This window comes from Phoca vitulina, unplaced genomic scaffold, assembly GCF_004348235.1.
Source record: "Phoca vitulina isolate PV1807 unplaced genomic scaffold, GSC_HSeal_1.0 scaffold14, whole genome shotgun sequence".
NCBI lineage: Eukaryota > Metazoa > Chordata > Mammalia > Carnivora > Phocidae > Phoca > Phoca vitulina.
The window spans coordinates 19,750,576-19,767,898 of record NW_022589717.1 but is presented as its reverse complement, the minus strand read 5'-3'; the positions used below and the strand labels follow the sequence as shown (position 1 = coordinate 19,767,898).

The 17,323-nt window shown below is 34.7% G+C and overlaps 1 protein-coding gene across 7 annotated transcripts in view; it reads left to right on the top strand.

Moving 5' to 3' along the window:
* INPP4B (inositol polyphosphate-4-phosphatase type II B) overlaps positions 1-17,323 on the top strand; it is a 797,414-nt gene that overhangs the window by 113,748 nt on the left and 666,343 nt on the right. The window contains exons 1-2 of one of the 7 annotated variants that reach the window (XM_032412904.1): positions 4,513-4,587; positions 7,689-7,718. The exons of the other annotated variants lie outside the window; for them this stretch is intronic. The gene's annotated coding sequence lies outside the window, so the exon portion shown is untranslated. Of the gene's footprint in view, positions 1-4,512; positions 4,588-7,688; positions 7,719-17,323 lie in introns of those variants that run through there. 7 annotated transcript variants of the gene reach the window in all.

The following is a 17,323-nucleotide window of genomic DNA, read 5'->3' as shown; positions in this document are numbered from 1 at the left end:
GCTTGTTTTTCCCTCTAGTTCTATCAGTTTTTACTTCATGAGCTTTGAACCTCTATTATTAGATTCATACATATTTTTAAGATCATTATGTCTTCCTGATGAATTGACCCTTTTATCATTATGAAATATCTATCTTTATCTCTTGGAATATATTTGGAATATATTTAGCTTTGAAGTATACTTTGTTTCATATTAATATAACCACACCAGCTTTCTTACATTTCCTGTTTACAGTCTATATCTTTTCCCATCCTTTTCCTTTCAACTATTTGTCTCTTTAAATTTAAAATTTAAAATGAGTCTTTTGGATCATAGGGTAGTTCTCTTTTTAACTTTTTGAGGAAACTCCATATTCCATACTGTTTTCCAGGGTGGAATTTTAGAAACAAAACAGATGAACATGGCGGGGGGAGTGGGGTTTGGGGAAGAGAGTGGCAAAGCAGAAAACAAAACAGACTCTTAACTAGAGAGAACAAACAGGGCTACTGGAGGGGATGTGGTTGGGGGATGGGTTAAATTGGTAATGGGGATTAAGGAGGGCACTTGTGATGAGTACTGGGTATTGTATGTAAGTGCTGAATCACTAGATTCTATACCTGAAACTAATGTTACACTGTATGTTAAATAACTGGAATTTAAATGAAAACTTGAAAAAAGAAAAAATAAATAAAAAATAAAAATAAAAGTCTTTTGTTGCTAGCGTATGGTTGGATCTGGCTTTTTACTTCAGTCTTGTAAAATCTGCTGTACAATTGGAGTATTTAATTCAAGGGTAGGCAAACTTTTTCTGTCAAGGGCCAGATAGTAAACATTTTAGGCTTCATGAGTCATATGGTCTTTGTCACAGCTATTGAACCCTGCCCTGTAGCACAAAAACAGCTATAGACAATATGTAAATAGACGAGGCTATTTTTCAATAAATATTTACAAAATAAACAGGCAAAATTTGATCTGTAAGTCATAGTTTGTCAACCCCTTGTTTAGTCTGTTTGCTTTTCTTTCTCTCTGTTTACATTTTATGTAATTATTAAATTTATTGCATTTAAGTCTATCTTCATCTTATTTCTTTTCCATTTTTCTTACTTTTTTGTTTTTTGTGGCTCTTTTCCTGAGTACTTTGGGCTAATTGAATATGTTCTAATATTGTTTTATTTATTTTATTGGCTTCTTAGTTTTTTTTTAACAATATCCTATCCCTAACTTATTAAACTCTATTTGGAGTCAATATTCTGTTTAACACATGACCCTTCCACTTTATTCACATTTGATGCTTCTCACTTCCTGGTTTCTAATTCTCATTTCCAAAGTGTTATACCCACTCAATAGTAGAATTTTATCAACTTATACCTTATGGATTATGCTGTTATTCACAAATCCTCTACTTTTTCATATATTATAAACTCTACCTTACAATTTTGTTATTATTACTTTTTAATAAGTAGTTATCTTTTAAAGAAGTAAGGAGAATAATATAAACTCCTTATTACACACTATTTACTTTTCCCAGTGTTCATCTTTCTTTCCTGTAGATCTACCTTTTCATATGCAGTAATTTCCCTTCTTTTTCTAACATTTCTTGTAGTTTATGTTTGTTGTGTAATTATTTTTCACTTTTGTTTATAATGAATGTTTTTACCTTATTTTTGAAGTATATATGTGTGAGTATATATATATCTATTTTTAATTTAATTTATTTTTTATTTTTATTTTTTAAAGATTTTATTTATTTATTTGTCAGAGAGAGAGAGAGCACACAAGCAGGAGGAGCAGCCGATGTGGGACTCGATCCCAGGACCCTGAGACATGACCTGAGCTGAAGGCAGACACTTAACCAACTGAGCCACAGGCGTCCCTCAATTTTTAATTTTAAATTAAATTTTAAAATACATTTATTTATTTTATCTTGAGAAAGAGAGCAAGAGAGAGTGGGAGGAGGGGCAGAGGGAGAGAATCTCAAGCAGACTTTGTGCCGAGCAGGGAGCCCTACTCAGGACTTGATCTCATGACCTTGAGATCATGACCTGAGCTGAAGCCAAGTCAGATGCTTAACCGACTGAGCCACCCAGAGGCCCCATATTTTTTTTTTAAACTGAATTATAGTTGACACATAATGTTACATTTGGAAAAATGTCTATTCAGGTCCTTTACCCCCTTTTTTAATAAAGATTTTATTTTTAGGGAATCTCTACACCCAACATGGGGCTCGAATTTACAATCCCAAGATTACGAGTCACATGCTCCACCAACTGAGCCAGCCAAGTGTCCCTGTCTGTTTTTTAATTGAATTATTCACTTTTTCATTGTTGAATTGTATAAATTCTTTATATATTTTGGATATTAACTCCTTATTGGATATATCATTTACAAATACCTTCTCTAATTCAGTAGGTTGCCTTCTCATTTTGTTGATGGTTTCTTTTGCCATGCTGAAGTATATTTTTACTACATATAAAATTCTTAAATAACAATATAGTTGACCCCTGAACAGCGCAGGGGTTAGGGCCACCAACTCCCCATGCAGTTGCAAACCTGTGTGTAACTTTTGAATCCCTGAAACTTAACTACTGGTAGCCTACTGTTGACCAGAAGCCTTACTGATAACATAAATGATAGATTAACACACATTTTGTATGTTATATTATATACTGTATTCTTACAATAAAGAAAGCTAGAGAAAAGAAAATTTATTAAGAAAATCATAAGGAAGAGAAAATACATTTATAATACTATACTGTATTTATTGAAAAAAATATGTGTATAAGTGGACCCAAACAGTTCCAAACTGTGTTGTTCAAGGGTCAACTGTATTTCTTTTCCTTTCACATATTAAAGATGCTGTTCCATTTTTGTCTGGAGTACCTTGTTCAGACGAGAAGTCAGCACTTATTTTTATTGTTGCCTATAGCAATGTGCCTTTTTCTCTGACTACTTTATTTTTTGTTTTTAGCAGATTGACCAAGATTTACTTTGGTGTAGTTTTCTTTGATTTTATCTTTTTTGAGGTTTCCTCAAATTTTTGACTCTGTGGGATGCCTGGATGCCTCAGTCAGTTAAGTGTGTGCCTTCGGCTCAGATCATGATCCCAGGGCCCTTGGATCGAGTCCCACATCAGGCTCCCTGTTCAGAGGGGAGCCTCTTCTCCCTCTCCCTGCCCCTCCCCCTGCTTGTGCTCTCTCTCTCTGACAAATAAATAAAATCTTAAAAAAAATTTGTTTGACTCTGTAAGTTCATTTCTTCCCCCATCATTGAGCATATTTTTAGTCATTATTTCTTTAAATAATTTAATGTCCTGTTATCTTTTCTTTTTGAGACTCCTAGTATACATATGTTCAATTATTTGATATTGTTTTACAGGTCTCTATAACTCTGTTCATTTTTCTTCAGACATTTGTTCCTCTGGTCCTCAGATTGTGTAATTTCTTTTTTTAAAAAAACGATTTTATTTATTTATTTTGAGAGAGAGAGAGAGAGAGAGTACACATGAGCAGGGGCAGGGGCAGAAGGAGAGGAAAAGAGAGAATCCCAAGCAGATTCCATGCTGGGTGTGGAGTCCACCATAGGACTTGATCTCACAACCCTGAGATCATGACCTGAGCTAAAATCAGGAGTTGGATGCTCAACTGACTGAGCCACCCAGGTGCTCCAGATTGTGTAATTTCTGTGATTTTTTTTTCAACTTCACTAATTCTTTTTTCTTCCATCTCCAACTTGCTATTAAGCCCATACAGTACATTTTAAATTTTATTATTCCTCTTATTGTAGAATTTCTATTTGCCTTTTAAAGCTGCTTTCATTTCTCTTCTGAGATCCACTATCTGTTCTCTCATTAAGACCATATTTTTTTTTAATTCTCTGAACACATTTTCCATTGATTCTTTATTTTTAATGGCCTTTTTAAAGTCATTATCTACTAAATGCAAGACCTGTGTCATCTCCGTTTATTTTGATACATTTTCTTTACTACATATCCTATTTTCCTTTATTTTTGTACATCTAATAGTTAATGTATACCGACATTGTAAAAAAGCTACCATATTAGGAGGTATTAAAGGGCTATCTTAACTCTGGCTGGCATGCACTCCAACATCCACCAGCACTGCTTGATCTCTAATATCTCTGTTTCATTCTTAATAACTCTCTAAAAAGCATCATGTATTCTTGCCCTGCATATATATAGCCCTGTCGTTTCCCAAGAACTTATAGGGAATACTACTTAGACATCTGAGACCTCCCTTCTGCACAGTGCCCTCCTTTCTGACTCCTTGCCATGCATATTCCATGTGCTTCAGCTCCTTTGAACTCTAATCTCTGCCTTGTAAGTGCAGCAGGACCATATGTTTGGCCTGGATCTCAGCTTGCTTTACTGAGGTTGGAAAATTGTTTTTATGGAAAGAGGTGGGGAAATTGTGGAGCTTTCCTTTCACTCATAAAGTATAGTTTTATGCTGTATGTTGTATATAATGCCTCAAAATATTTGCCTTATATTTTTGTCTAACTTTTGATTGTTTATAGTGAGTGGACTAATTCAGAACCAGTTACTCCATCGTAGCCAGAAACAGAACTTCCTGAAGACTTCTTTCTGATGAGGTTTACTATTCATTTCTTTCTTCTATTCTTTGCTGATTTGAAGTTAATATAGTTGATTTCTATTTTTTAGAGATTGACCTTATAATGTTTCTTTGCATACTTAAAATCTTAAGTTAATTAATCTCTATTGTCACCTCCTCAACAATGCAAGGTATCGCAACTTAAATTCAATCACATTCCTCCTTTTTTTGTAAAATAATTTATTTATTGTTACCTAAACATTATTATTAATATTATTTTAAATACAGCCTTGTTGATTAAGTCTACCCAATGATCATCAATTACTCTTTTTCCTTATTTCCCATCCCTCTTGTGTTTCAGACTTCCCATCTGGGATTATTTTCTTTCTGTCCCAAATTATTTCTAAAAATTTTTTTGGTGTGGGTCTATTGGTGATAAAATCTGTTTTGATATATCTGAATAAGTATTTATTTTACCTCTGGTTCAAACTACAGTTTGGGAATAGAGTCTTAACTGACAGTTACTTTTCTCAATGCTTAGAATATATTACTCTACAGTCTTTTGGTATACATTTTTGTTTTGAGAACTGCTACTGTTCTATTTGTCATTTGCTTGCTGGTAATTGCACTTCTTAGATTCAAACCCAAGATGGGGATTCTCAGTTTTGTTTGTTGAAATCAGAAAAAGAAAATTAGGAAAGTATTGTAGCATGGGAAAAGCAGGTAGTCAAAGATGTGGATTTAGTGGAAGATCAGCCTGATTCCATAAGACCATCTGCATCGTGAGGGTACCATAGAAATGTCCCACATTAATGCTAGGGAATTGGCCTTGGTATCTATTTATTATTCTTTGGCAGTGGGCTGTCCCCAGAGGGAGTATGGAAACTCTTAAAACATGAGGACAATTATTAAGAGAAGGGTAGGTGTGGATTCAGTGGCTGGTAGAGAGGATATGGGCACGGCACCAGCAGTGTCTACTAAAGTAGTAAATCTTCTATTTCTGGCTGCTTTTAAGACCTCTTTGTCTTTGGTATTCTATAGTTTTACTATTGTCACTAGGTGTAAATTCTTTTTTTTTTTAATCCTGCTTGAAAAACATTGTGTTTCCTGGATCTCAAGTTTCAATTCTGGAAAACTTTTAGCCAATTATCTTTCTTAGTATTGCCTCTTCCAGGTGACAAAATTTAAGAAGACTAAATGCCTCCTTAAAATTTTGCCCTAGTTGCCTCACGTGCCTCACCCTAGGCTTAGGGGTCTAGCCGCTCCTCCATTCTCTCTTATCTCTTTTTCAGGGAATTTGATTGGTCACATGCTAGAACTTTGCATTTTTTTCCTCTGTCTTATGTATGTTTTATTACCTTTTCTTTCTTTGTTGTATTTTATGTAATTGCTCAAATGTACCTTTCAGCCTATTAACTTTCTCTGAAGTTGTACCTGATTTTGTATTCAATGTGTCTATAGAGAGTGTAATTTTATTTTTTTTTCTAGAAGTTACCTTTAGCCTTTTAAAATTCGAATTGTCTTTAATATTCCATCATGTTTTTAGTTCCCTCTTTTAAATATTTAGAGATTTTTGAAATATTCATTTCATGTTGTGTTTCTGATAATTACAGAATTTGATGTCCTTGGCAGTCATATTTTGGTGTTTGTTGCTTCTTTGGACTCTCCTTTATGAAGGCTTCTTTTCTTATAGGTTGTATAATTTTGGACTGTGTGCTCATATTTGGCTTTTTAAAAATTCTGGGATTCTGAGAGGTCTGAGATGAAGTTATATTATTTTGGAGTGGATTCAATTTGCTTCTTTAAGTTAATTTCTCTCCTTGAAGTTTTTCAGGATTTATAATCAGTGTAAAACCAAGGCTAAAAGCTATGGGGGAAGACCTATGGTTAATGCATTTTTAGAAGAGTGATTTTCTTTTTCTCTACTCCGAGCTAGGGATGCCATAGATAAGTTTCCCTTGTCGCTTCCTTATGGTAGAAGGCATTTTTTTTTTTTAATTGTACATTCTCTTGGGCTTTAAGATGTTCTGAATTTCAGCTCCTCACTTTTTTTCAAACCTAAAAGCTTGTCCATTATTTCCTATCAGGCTAATAAATTGCAAAGCTTCAAGATTTTAAATATTAGTAAACAACATGAGGACACCCATGCTTTTGCATGTGGATGTTACTGTTGTTTCAACCCTGCTTCATTCTGCAACTTTAAGGTCGTTCTATGTCTGATGAACTCAGCAGTGCATTTTAAAGTGTTTGTTGTATTTTATCAAGCATTCTAGATGTTCTGAAGGGGAGGGCTTTTTAGAATTCCTGGTGCCTATGTTACCCACAACAGAAATTCCCTGATTGGGCACCATATAGTGTTTAATTTTATCTCTTTTTTTTTCTGTAATACTTTGATAGGGGAATATGGAGGCATTCAACTATGATTCTCTTTTCTTAGATTGTTTATTTATTTATTTTTTGCATTTAAATATCGCTTAGGTTTTCTGTACATGGATACCTTCAGCACTGCAGAAGATTTTTTTCTGCTGTGTTAGTTTCGATGTTTATATGCTTTGCCAAAGTTGTTGGTTCCTAGAAGGGGTAGAAAGTAAGAGTTAATGTAGTTAAAATTTTTTTGATGTCGGTTAATTTCCAAATTTTTGGACAAAGTTTTCCACTACTCTACTGCATTTAGGCACAGAAACCACCTACTAATAAAAATGACTATCTGAGTAACCAAATTATCCTTCCTTATCCTACAAGATGGAGTAAGTAGAAGATAGAATAGAAAGGCTTGCTGTAAAGCAGTGTAAAACTTCTGGCCTTGGGTCAAGCCAAAAATGTTATGAAAGTGGGCAAAGTGTTCATGTCTCTCTTAAATAACTATTTTAAATCTTAAGAGCAGTGATATATATATAACAGAGTTATCATAGTGATTAGCTGGAGCAAGAGGTCCATAAAATGTGACCATAGCATTTTTCAAATATAATGTTAGTTCAGTTACATTATGAATAGTGAAAAGAAATATTATTTTTTTCTTTCATTACTTTTAATTTAATGTACTAATGGCTTACTTAAGCCTCCTGCATCAATACTAAAATTTCTCTATTATTGATGTCATTTCTAGATTCCTAATAGTCCTCTTTCTCTCTGTTTTTGTAGGTGGTACTTTTTTCATCTTTAGTGGTGGTGGTATGTACCTGTATGTCCTATTGGTAATTTCTTTTGACATTTCAGCCCAGCCTTTTTTCAGTATACGTTTCTAAAAGATAAGAATATTTATCTTATGTAACCACAATATGGTTATCACACCTGACACAATTAAAATAAATTCCTTTTTACTGTCTAATACCCAGACTACATTCAAACATTCTTTATTTTTCTATGGTAAAATTGTAATGAATGATCTTCCTTGATTCTATATGCTCAGGTAAATCTTATCCCAGCTAGCTCATAAGTTGGTAATCTATTCAAGAGCCAAAGCAAAGAGATAAGGTGATAAGGAAATTTGATAATTTTTTGAAGCTATGAGTATTGGTACTTTATTAAAACAGTAAAAAGCACTTAACAGTACAGAACTTTGTCTTCTATCTTAAGATTTTTTTTTTCCATTAATTTGCTGTTTTTGAAGCTTATTTTTATGGTTTTCAATATGGATGATTCTCTTTGAGGGTTTTATTAGTTATTATGTTTGATTTTGGTTGTTGTTAATGGTGTTTATTTTAGGCAGAGCAAAATCCTTAGCTTAGTAGTAATACTAAAATATCTTTCTGGAACCTTTTCAGGTCATCTTATGTAAAAAGCTAGAAAACCCTAGGGCAACTTATTAAGTGAATACCTGAGAACTAAGAAAATTTGAGAAGAAATCACAAAGGATTTGAGATCAGCATTGTGCTATAATATAGCATAAAATCTCTCAGGATTTTGAGAAAACAGTAGCTACTCTAGTATTGATTTTTTAACTTAGGAACTCTCATGGACATTTACAAGGCTACACACCAGAACTAAAGCATGTCAGCTCTGCCTGTTTTCAATTGATGGCATTTGTAGTTACTTGTGGAAGACACAGCACCTTGCAAACAAAACAGCCTTTCAGACAGCCCTAGAAGAGAAGCTTCTGTTTTAAGTCCTCAATAATTAATTCAGTAAAATTCAGTAACACTGCAGGCAGTAAAAGTGATAGAGATAGTGAAGTACTCAATAATAATTTTAACAGACTAAAACACTTAGTGGTAAAATTGATAAGAATAAATTTCACAGAACCTACAGAGATAAGTTAGCTGAACCAAGGATTAAGAAAGCCTTTAGTTTAGAGGAATAGATCATTTAAAGTGGGTTTCTTTTTCTTTTTCTTTTTTAAGATTTTATTTATTTATTTGAGAGAGAGAGCAAACATGAGCAGGGGGAGGGGCAGAGGGGGAGGAAAAGGGAAAAGAAGATTCTCCCATGAGCACAGAGCCACATGTAGGGCTTGATCCCAAGATGCTGGGATCGTGACCTGAGCCAAAGTCAGATGCTTAACTGACTGAGCCACCCAGGTGCCCCCAAAGCAGCTTACTGCTTTATGCCTACTGATCACTTAAGTTTCTTGTTAGAATGAAAATTGTGACTCAGTTGGTCTAGTGTAATGCCTGGAATTCTGTATTTCTAACAAGCGCCCCAGTAATGTGATACTAACAGTTTATGGACCACCTTTTGAGAATAAAGGATCTAGACCCTGAGTGTTTGACTTTGGCAATAGCATGAGATAGAAGGTGAGAAAATATGCAATAAAATATATAAAAATCATCTCAGAGACTAGTGCTGGTTGTGTATATGTGTTTAAATGTAAATGGCATAATATATGTAAATTGCTTTAAATTCTTTGAAGGTAGTACCCACTCTAAATTCAAAGTATAGTGTGTATACAATTCTAATGAATACCTGAAAAATATAGAAAATAGTAAAGAAATACACAAAATATATTTTTAAATAACATACATTTTATTTATTTGTAAAGATTTATTTATTTATGAGAGAGAGAGTGTGAGCAGGGGGAGGGGCAAAGGGAGAGGGAGAGAATCTCAAGCAGACTCTGGCTGAGCACAGAGTGCACCCAGGGGCTCCATCCCAGGACCCTGAGATTTATGAACTGAGCTGAAGTCAAGAGTCAGAAACCCAACCAACTGAGCCACTCAGGTGCCCCATAACATACATTTAAAATAAAATGGGAGACTTCCTTGTAAGAGTTAAGTAATATATTTAAATAATAACACATAAGAACCAAAGAGGTGCCATAGTAACAGGTACTGACATGGAAATAGTGGAATATTAGCTCAGCGGAATAGTCGAGAGAACAGAATTGGTGACAGCTACCTGCCTTCAAATCCTGCCTTTGCTCACTGGCTTTGTGGATCAGGTAACCAAACTGTGCTTCAGTTTCCTCGTTTATAAAATGGAGTAATAGTATACTCAGCTGTTAAAATTGTTACGAGCCTTAAGTGTGTAAGACATCAACACAAAACAATGTCTGGTTTCTATTTGGCAGTGATAAATGTTTATTTTTACCATTATAATAATAATAAGGTACTTCTAAGGTAATTCAGATCAAGAGATTAAAAAAATAGTTTTCAAAGAGTAGAAGTTTTTTTTTTTTTTTTAAGTCTTTTATTGCTAAATTGCCTATGGGAAAATATTTTGATTATTTTTTGACTAAACAACAGAGAGTGAAAAACTTATGATTAAATACATAAAATTATCAGTGAAATTAGAGCGTATCATTTAGAGAAGAATGTTTTCATCAACTGAGTTAAAAGTCTGATTATTAAAAAAATAAAAGGGCAGAAATTAATTGTTCCTCGTATTTACTTTTTAGTGTGCTTTAAACCTGGTATGTGACTTTGTTGTTGTTATTTCTGCCTTTTCTCTGGCATATATTAAGCATACATTTCAAAATGCCTGTGCCTTGGTTATTACCTTTGTGGTTTTCATTATTGATGTTTAATATAGGTATAATTATAATTTAGGGAAGAAAAATTTTTTCTATCTCATTGCTTACAGACAGAGGTAAATAGGTGTTTATTGTATTTTTGTTTTCTATTTATGTTTTCTTTCCAAAACTTAAATGCAGAAACTTTTAAAAACCTACAATTACAAATGTAATAATTGTATCATAAAATAATAAGCAAAGGAAAATTAGAAAGGAATCAAATCAGTAGAAATTTTAGTATTTGCAAAGGGAAATAATTGAAAAGGTCAGGTGTAACACTTAGAATCTGACTATGTTTCCTGGCTAATGTAGCCCAAATTAAAAAAAAAATCTCAAATGTATGTACTGTTAAATATGCAAATGTGCTTTAAAAAATGTAGTATACATATATTTTATGCTAGATTCCCTTTCATTGAACAGAGTCAACAATGAATAAGTAATTTGAGGGGGAAATGTATAGGTTGAAAATATGGAAAATGGCTGTATTCCAGGGAAAATACTAATGTTCTCTCTCCAGGTGCTGCCCTGAATTATCATACCTGTAGAAGCTGAGAAAGAACATTTACAGATTGAAATCTGCTCTTTAATTTCTGTCTGATTGTCTTTAAAATCAGGGATCACCTTTATAATCTCTTTGTACCTTTTTTTCAAGTGGTATAGACAGATGGGTGGGGATTCCAGTACCACTTAAAAAAATGAACTTTTTTGGAATATAACAGCCATATAGAAAAGTGAGCAAATCTTAAGTTTACAGCTTGATAAAATTTTGCAAGTGAACATACCTGAAGATCCAACAGCCAGCTCAAGAAAAAGAATAGTATCAGTACTTTAAAAGCACCCCCATGTCTTCTCCCAGTCACTACCCCACAAGAGGTTCCCTCCACTTTTTATATATATGTTGTCATATGGTATGTACTTTTTTGCATGTGATTTCTTACCCTAATTATTGTTTGTGATATTCATCCATGTTGTTCATGTAAGTGTAGTTTGTTCATTCTCATTAATGTGTAACATTTCATTGTATGAATAAATCTTAATGTCTTAATTAGTTCTGCTATTAATGGAGATTTGAGCTATTTCCAATTAGTCCCTACTATGAAGAGTGCTGTTATGAACATTCTTGTACATAATTTTTGGCAACCATAGTGTGACTTTATAGTGATTATAAACCTAGGAGTGGAACTTGCCCAGCCACAAGGTGTGCATATGTCCACCTTTAGTAGATACTACCAAACTGTTTTCTAAAGTTACACCCATTTCCACTCTCTGCCCTTCACAAGCAGGATATGACAGTACCATTGCTCCATATCCTTGCAACTCTTGATGTTATCTGTCCTTTTTATTTTGGCCACAGTGGTATCTCACTGTGATTTTAATTTGCATTTCCAAGAGACTAATGAAGTTGAGGAAATTTTATTATTTTAGTTGAAAATTTGAATGCCTTCTTTTGTGAAATGTCCGTTTGTGCCATTTTTCTTTTGAGTTGTCTGCCTTGTTCTTATTGATTTGTAGGAGTTTAAATATCCTGAATATGAGTCATTATCTGATATATGTATTGCAGGTTTCTCCTTGTACTCTGTGGCTTTCCATTTCATTCTCTACGTGGCATCTTTTGATAAAGAGAAGCTCTTAATTTAAATGCAGTCACATGTATTTTCCCTTTATAGCTACCACTTCTGTGTTCTGTAAGAAATCATTGTCTACCCCAAAGGGAAAGATATTCTTTTCTGAAAGCTTTATTGTTTTATCATCCATGTGTTAGTATACAACCCTCTGAAAGTGATTTTTTTGTATATGTAGGAGTTAAGATTCACGTTTTACCCCAAATGGTTATATAATTAGTTCAGTATCAGTTAGTGGAAAAATTGCCCTTTACCAACTTCTCTACATTGTCAAATTTACTTGTGTAATTAGTTGTCATAATTTGTGTGGTCTTTTTTTTGTTTGTTTTGTTCCATGTATCTGTTTGTTTTTGTACCAATTCCACACTGTGTCAATTATGAAAGCTTTATAAGTTTGATTCTGGTCATTGAAGAACCTCCAGCTTTGTTCTTCTTTAATATCACTTGGCTAATCTTGGCCCTTTACATTTCTGTATAAATGTTAGCTTGTAAATTTAAAATTAAAAAAACAAACTACTGGGATCTTTATTGTGATAACACTGAATACATGGGTCATTTTGGGGAGAACCAACATCCTTTAATAATGAATCTTCCAATCACTGAGCTTGATGTCTCTCTTTCCATTAATTTTTCTGCTTTATTTTCTCTAGGTAATGTTTCTCTAAGTAATTTTTAATTTAGAGGTCATAAACATGTTTTGCTAGATTTATTCCATGGTATTTGAGGTTTTATTTCTATCTTAAATGTAGAATTTCTTTTTTTTTCTAAGTAGGCTCCATGCCCGGCTCTACACCAGCTCCACACCTAGCATGGAGCCCAGCATGTGGCTTGAACTCATAACCCTGAGATCAAGAGTCAGATGCTTAACCGACTGAGCCACCCAAGCAATCAGAATTTCTATGTTTTTGTTTGTTGTTATGTGGTAGCCCAACTGATTTTTGTATAATGACCTTAAATCAGTAACCTTGCTAAATTTACTAAGTAAATGAGACTAATAGTGTTTCTGGGGACTCATTTTTCATTATTTTAATTTTAAATGTATTTCATTATTCATTAAAATAAATGGATTTAACATTGTTGGTATTTTTATTTAAAAAAATTTGAATTTTTATTTTTAAATATTAACTGAATAACAGCATTAACTGATATTTATAATAAAAAGAAGCTGGATAAAAGTGTAGGATAGTGTGTAGGCATTTCAGCAGGTATTAGAAAAATTGGAATTATTGCCTCTTCTCTGTCCTCATTTGCATAATACTCGAGTAAATGAGTCTGCCACTCTGGTCTTTTGTTTCCTCATCTGTAAAAGAATGACATTGGACTAGATACATTTAAGTTCCTTTTTATCAGGGGTAGATGACTCAGACAACTTTTGGGTAAATGTTTGTGCTTTCAGAATTCTCTTTCTTCTATTCTTTCCCTTATGGTATTGTGACTATGTACACAGTGATTGCATTTTTTTTGGGGGGGGGCGCTAGTAGGTGGGACTACATCCACTCAGCACTCCCATGTTCCCTGATCAGGGTACTTAGGAACTTCTGTCTCCCTGAGGCACCACACATTGGCTGTGGGCATAATGGGACTCTGTCTCAGATTCATGGTTTTAGATATTTCCCTCCCTCTTCCAAAGCTGCTTAGCTGCTTCCGTGTAGTGTTAAATGCTGAATGATAGTTTTCTCAGACAGTCTTGAGTTCTCTCCAGTCTATGCCCTGAAAAGCAGTCTACTAGTCCTACTGCTCTTATTACCAAATTCATGTGAGGATTTAACTTAGAGGAGGGAAATGAGGACTTGATATTTGACCTCTTCCTCTTCTGTCTTCTTCTCCATACAACCCTTGAGCCTAAGGTAGTTTTCCATCTCCTTTACATCATACCCTATGTTTTCTTCACTAATGGCATCATATAACTCCATGATCTAGTTCTCTAATTCTGACTTCTAATATGATAATGCCAAGTAAGATCGTCTTTTTAAAAATTAAAAGGAAAGCCTGGTTTTCATGACCGCCACCTTGCTATGGATCTAGAATTCTTGCTGGTGAAGCTGTCGTCTCCTCCTTTCTTATTTTATTTACCTTGTAACAATCCTAACCCCTCTGAGACAAGTGCTACCCCTGGCAGAAAGGTGAGGTCAAACATAGAGAAATGCAAAAGCATTGCATATGGATTATATTTCCAAATAATGACATCTTTGTTTTCTGATGGCGTATCATTTGTCATGTTCCTTTGTCTTCTGCTTCTGTTCTATCTGACATATTAGTTTGTTCAAATGTTCTTTAAATTTTATGTGGCAACGACAAGGACTGTAATTTCTATATGGGACATGATAAGACATTTATGCCACAAAAATTAGCTCTGCTTTATCTTTGTTAATAGATATTTAGTACATGGAAGTGAGTATGTATTTATTAGGAACCACCTCCTATGTGCCAAGCATTGAGTTAAGTACTAAAGGGGATAGGTGAGAGGCACAAGATACAAATACTCTTGAGGAACTTAAAATATAGTTGGGGAGACATGATAGCACAAGACAACCCAAGAAGGCAATATAAATTATATGCATTGGCTATAATTGCTACACAAGGTCAGAGAGTGATAAAATCAACAAACTCCAAAGTACCTGGGGATCACTTTGTGGAGAAGTTGGCATTAAAACATTGACAGGGTGGTAAATTTGGAAGGTGCTGAAAAGTAAGAATTCAGCCACAACCAGAAGGAACAGACATGGAAAGTGGAATTGGTGAGAGCAACGTGAGAGCTATTAAGCACTCTGCCTGACTGAAGATGAGAGATTATATTGAAGATTAGGAGAGATAATATTGATTATATTTTATTGAATTTATATATAAAATTCATGGAATGCTCAAGAAACTTCAAAAAGATTGTATATCCAGTAGGCATATTATACCATTTTTAGCTGCTTCCCCTATGAGTCTCTTAAAATTCAGATTGTGAAAACTCCTATGTAAATGGGAAAATATTGACCCTTTAAGACAATAGCTATCAGATACCAAAGTGATTTATGAACACAGGTCACCTTGTAGAAATTCCCTAGTATGAGCATGAGAACTGGTTAGATAACTCCTACATTCCTAATCCAAAAAGGCTGGGAGGTCTAGAGATTAAAGGCTTATTTCTTTGGAGTGAACTGAGGGTCCATTGGGAATGTCCACAAGGAGGTAGGTTGTGGGGTGTTACCTTTTTTCCCCTCCCAGTGATAAAAAGGGGTGCTTCAACAAAACTCAGTGAGGGTTTAGTATGTGTCCCTTGAAGTTTTGGGGGTGGTTGTGGAGACAGTGGACTGATTTCTGATGAATCTAAAGCCAAGATGAGCTAGTGAGCATTTATGGTAGAGAAAGTAGAGGTGCTCAATTGAGAGTAGCCCATTTCCCCAGGGTTTGTTGGAGAGGTCCCTGTGCAGTAGATCTGGGCCATGAATGTGAGGGGGCAATCATGAAGCTGTCCCAGAGAGCTCCCCAGAGGCTGAACTGCCTTCAGCAGATAGCTGAATGTGTTAGTTGGAGCTGTGGATGTAGTAAGTGATAAAGTGAGACAGTATGACTCATGTTGAGGTAGTATAAATGAAAGGTCCTCAGTGATTGGAGAAGGGGAAATAATCCCTGAAAAACCTGGAAAAGCATCCACTGGTTGAGAATCAGCTTTAAATACATAATAGCTCTCTTAGCTCAGTGAACAGAAAGTAAATTTTCCTTCTCCATTTACCTCTTCTTTTCTTATCTTCCATTTTTTCACTCCACTCCCATATTCCAGAGGCATTGGGAGCAAGATTAACTGGCTGGGGAAGAGGGACCTGGGGTAAAAATATAGGACCAACATATTCCTCTTCACTGGCTGTTGGTTTCCACTTTCAGTGGATCCTAGCTCTGGAGGGAAGACAATTTAAACTTTAAATCAGCTTTTTATATGTAACTGGCTATTCTAAATTCTAAATTGAGAATATGTTTGCTGACAGTATACCTGTAAGATTTTTTAAATTCCAAGTGATCAGGGTAGGGTCCTATTTCTTGTTGCCTCAAAAGATGCTACATTAGTTTACTAGGACTGCCATAACAAATTACCACAAATGGGGTAGATTAGAATAAGATAAATTTATTCTCTCACAATTCTAGAGGTTCTAAATCCAGAATAAGGGGGTCAACAGGGCCATGTTCTCTCTGTAAGCTCTAGGGGAGAATCAGTTCCATGACTTTCTCTTAGCTTCTGTTGTCAGCAATCTTTGGTATTCTTTGGCTTGTTGACTCCAGTCTCTTCTTCCCTCATCACATGATCTCCCTCTGTGTGCCTTGTCTTTATGTGGCATTCTCCTCTCTGCATGTGTCTTTGTGCCTCATCTTATAAGGACACCAGTCATATTGGATTAAGGGTCCCCCCTTTCTATATCATATAATCTTAACTCACATTTTAATTATATCTGAAAAGACTCCATTTCCAAATAAGGTCACATTCACAGGTGTAAGGGTAGGACTTTAATATATTTCTTGGGGGACACAATTCAACCCACAAGAGAAGTTATGCAGACTTTGGTCTGCTTGATTCCAGCACCTTGGAGTTGGGGACTATTGGTATGAATCAAACTCCCTTCCCAGTTTCTTTATTTCTAGTCATATATGCTGTATCTTTCAAAATATACAGTAAGAGGTTTGAGTCTAAAACAGTGTTACTTAATCTGTCCCTATCAGGGATGCAGCTACTAGAAATACCTTTTTATATTTTGTCTCTTTTCTCCTGATACCATTACTAGTATTTCTCTTCTTTGACATCCTCTGAGCATTTTAATGAGAGATTGGGGAGAAGTATAATGGGCTCTCTGCAAGTCAGCCTCATGCTAATCTGGTCTCCATGTTTTTTTTTTATGATTCCAGTTCTTTGTATGCATTGTCTCAGCTCCCTGGAAAGACATATTTTTACTTACCTGCCTTCCAGACTTAGTCTTCCAAAGTTCCTCTCTTTCGTGAAATTTTCTTAGACAAAACAGGACCGATAGTCAGCCAGTATGTATCAGTTCAGCTATTCTGACTGACTTTTTAAAGATTATTTTTTAAATCTTCCTTTCCTGACTGCAGAATATTCTTTCAATACCTTCTATTGCTCCAACACGTTGTATATTGTTTAATGATTTAAACTTGGTATTTACATCAATTACTTGAAATAATTGTCTAAAGATGTGTTTCCTCCACTGAACTGTGTT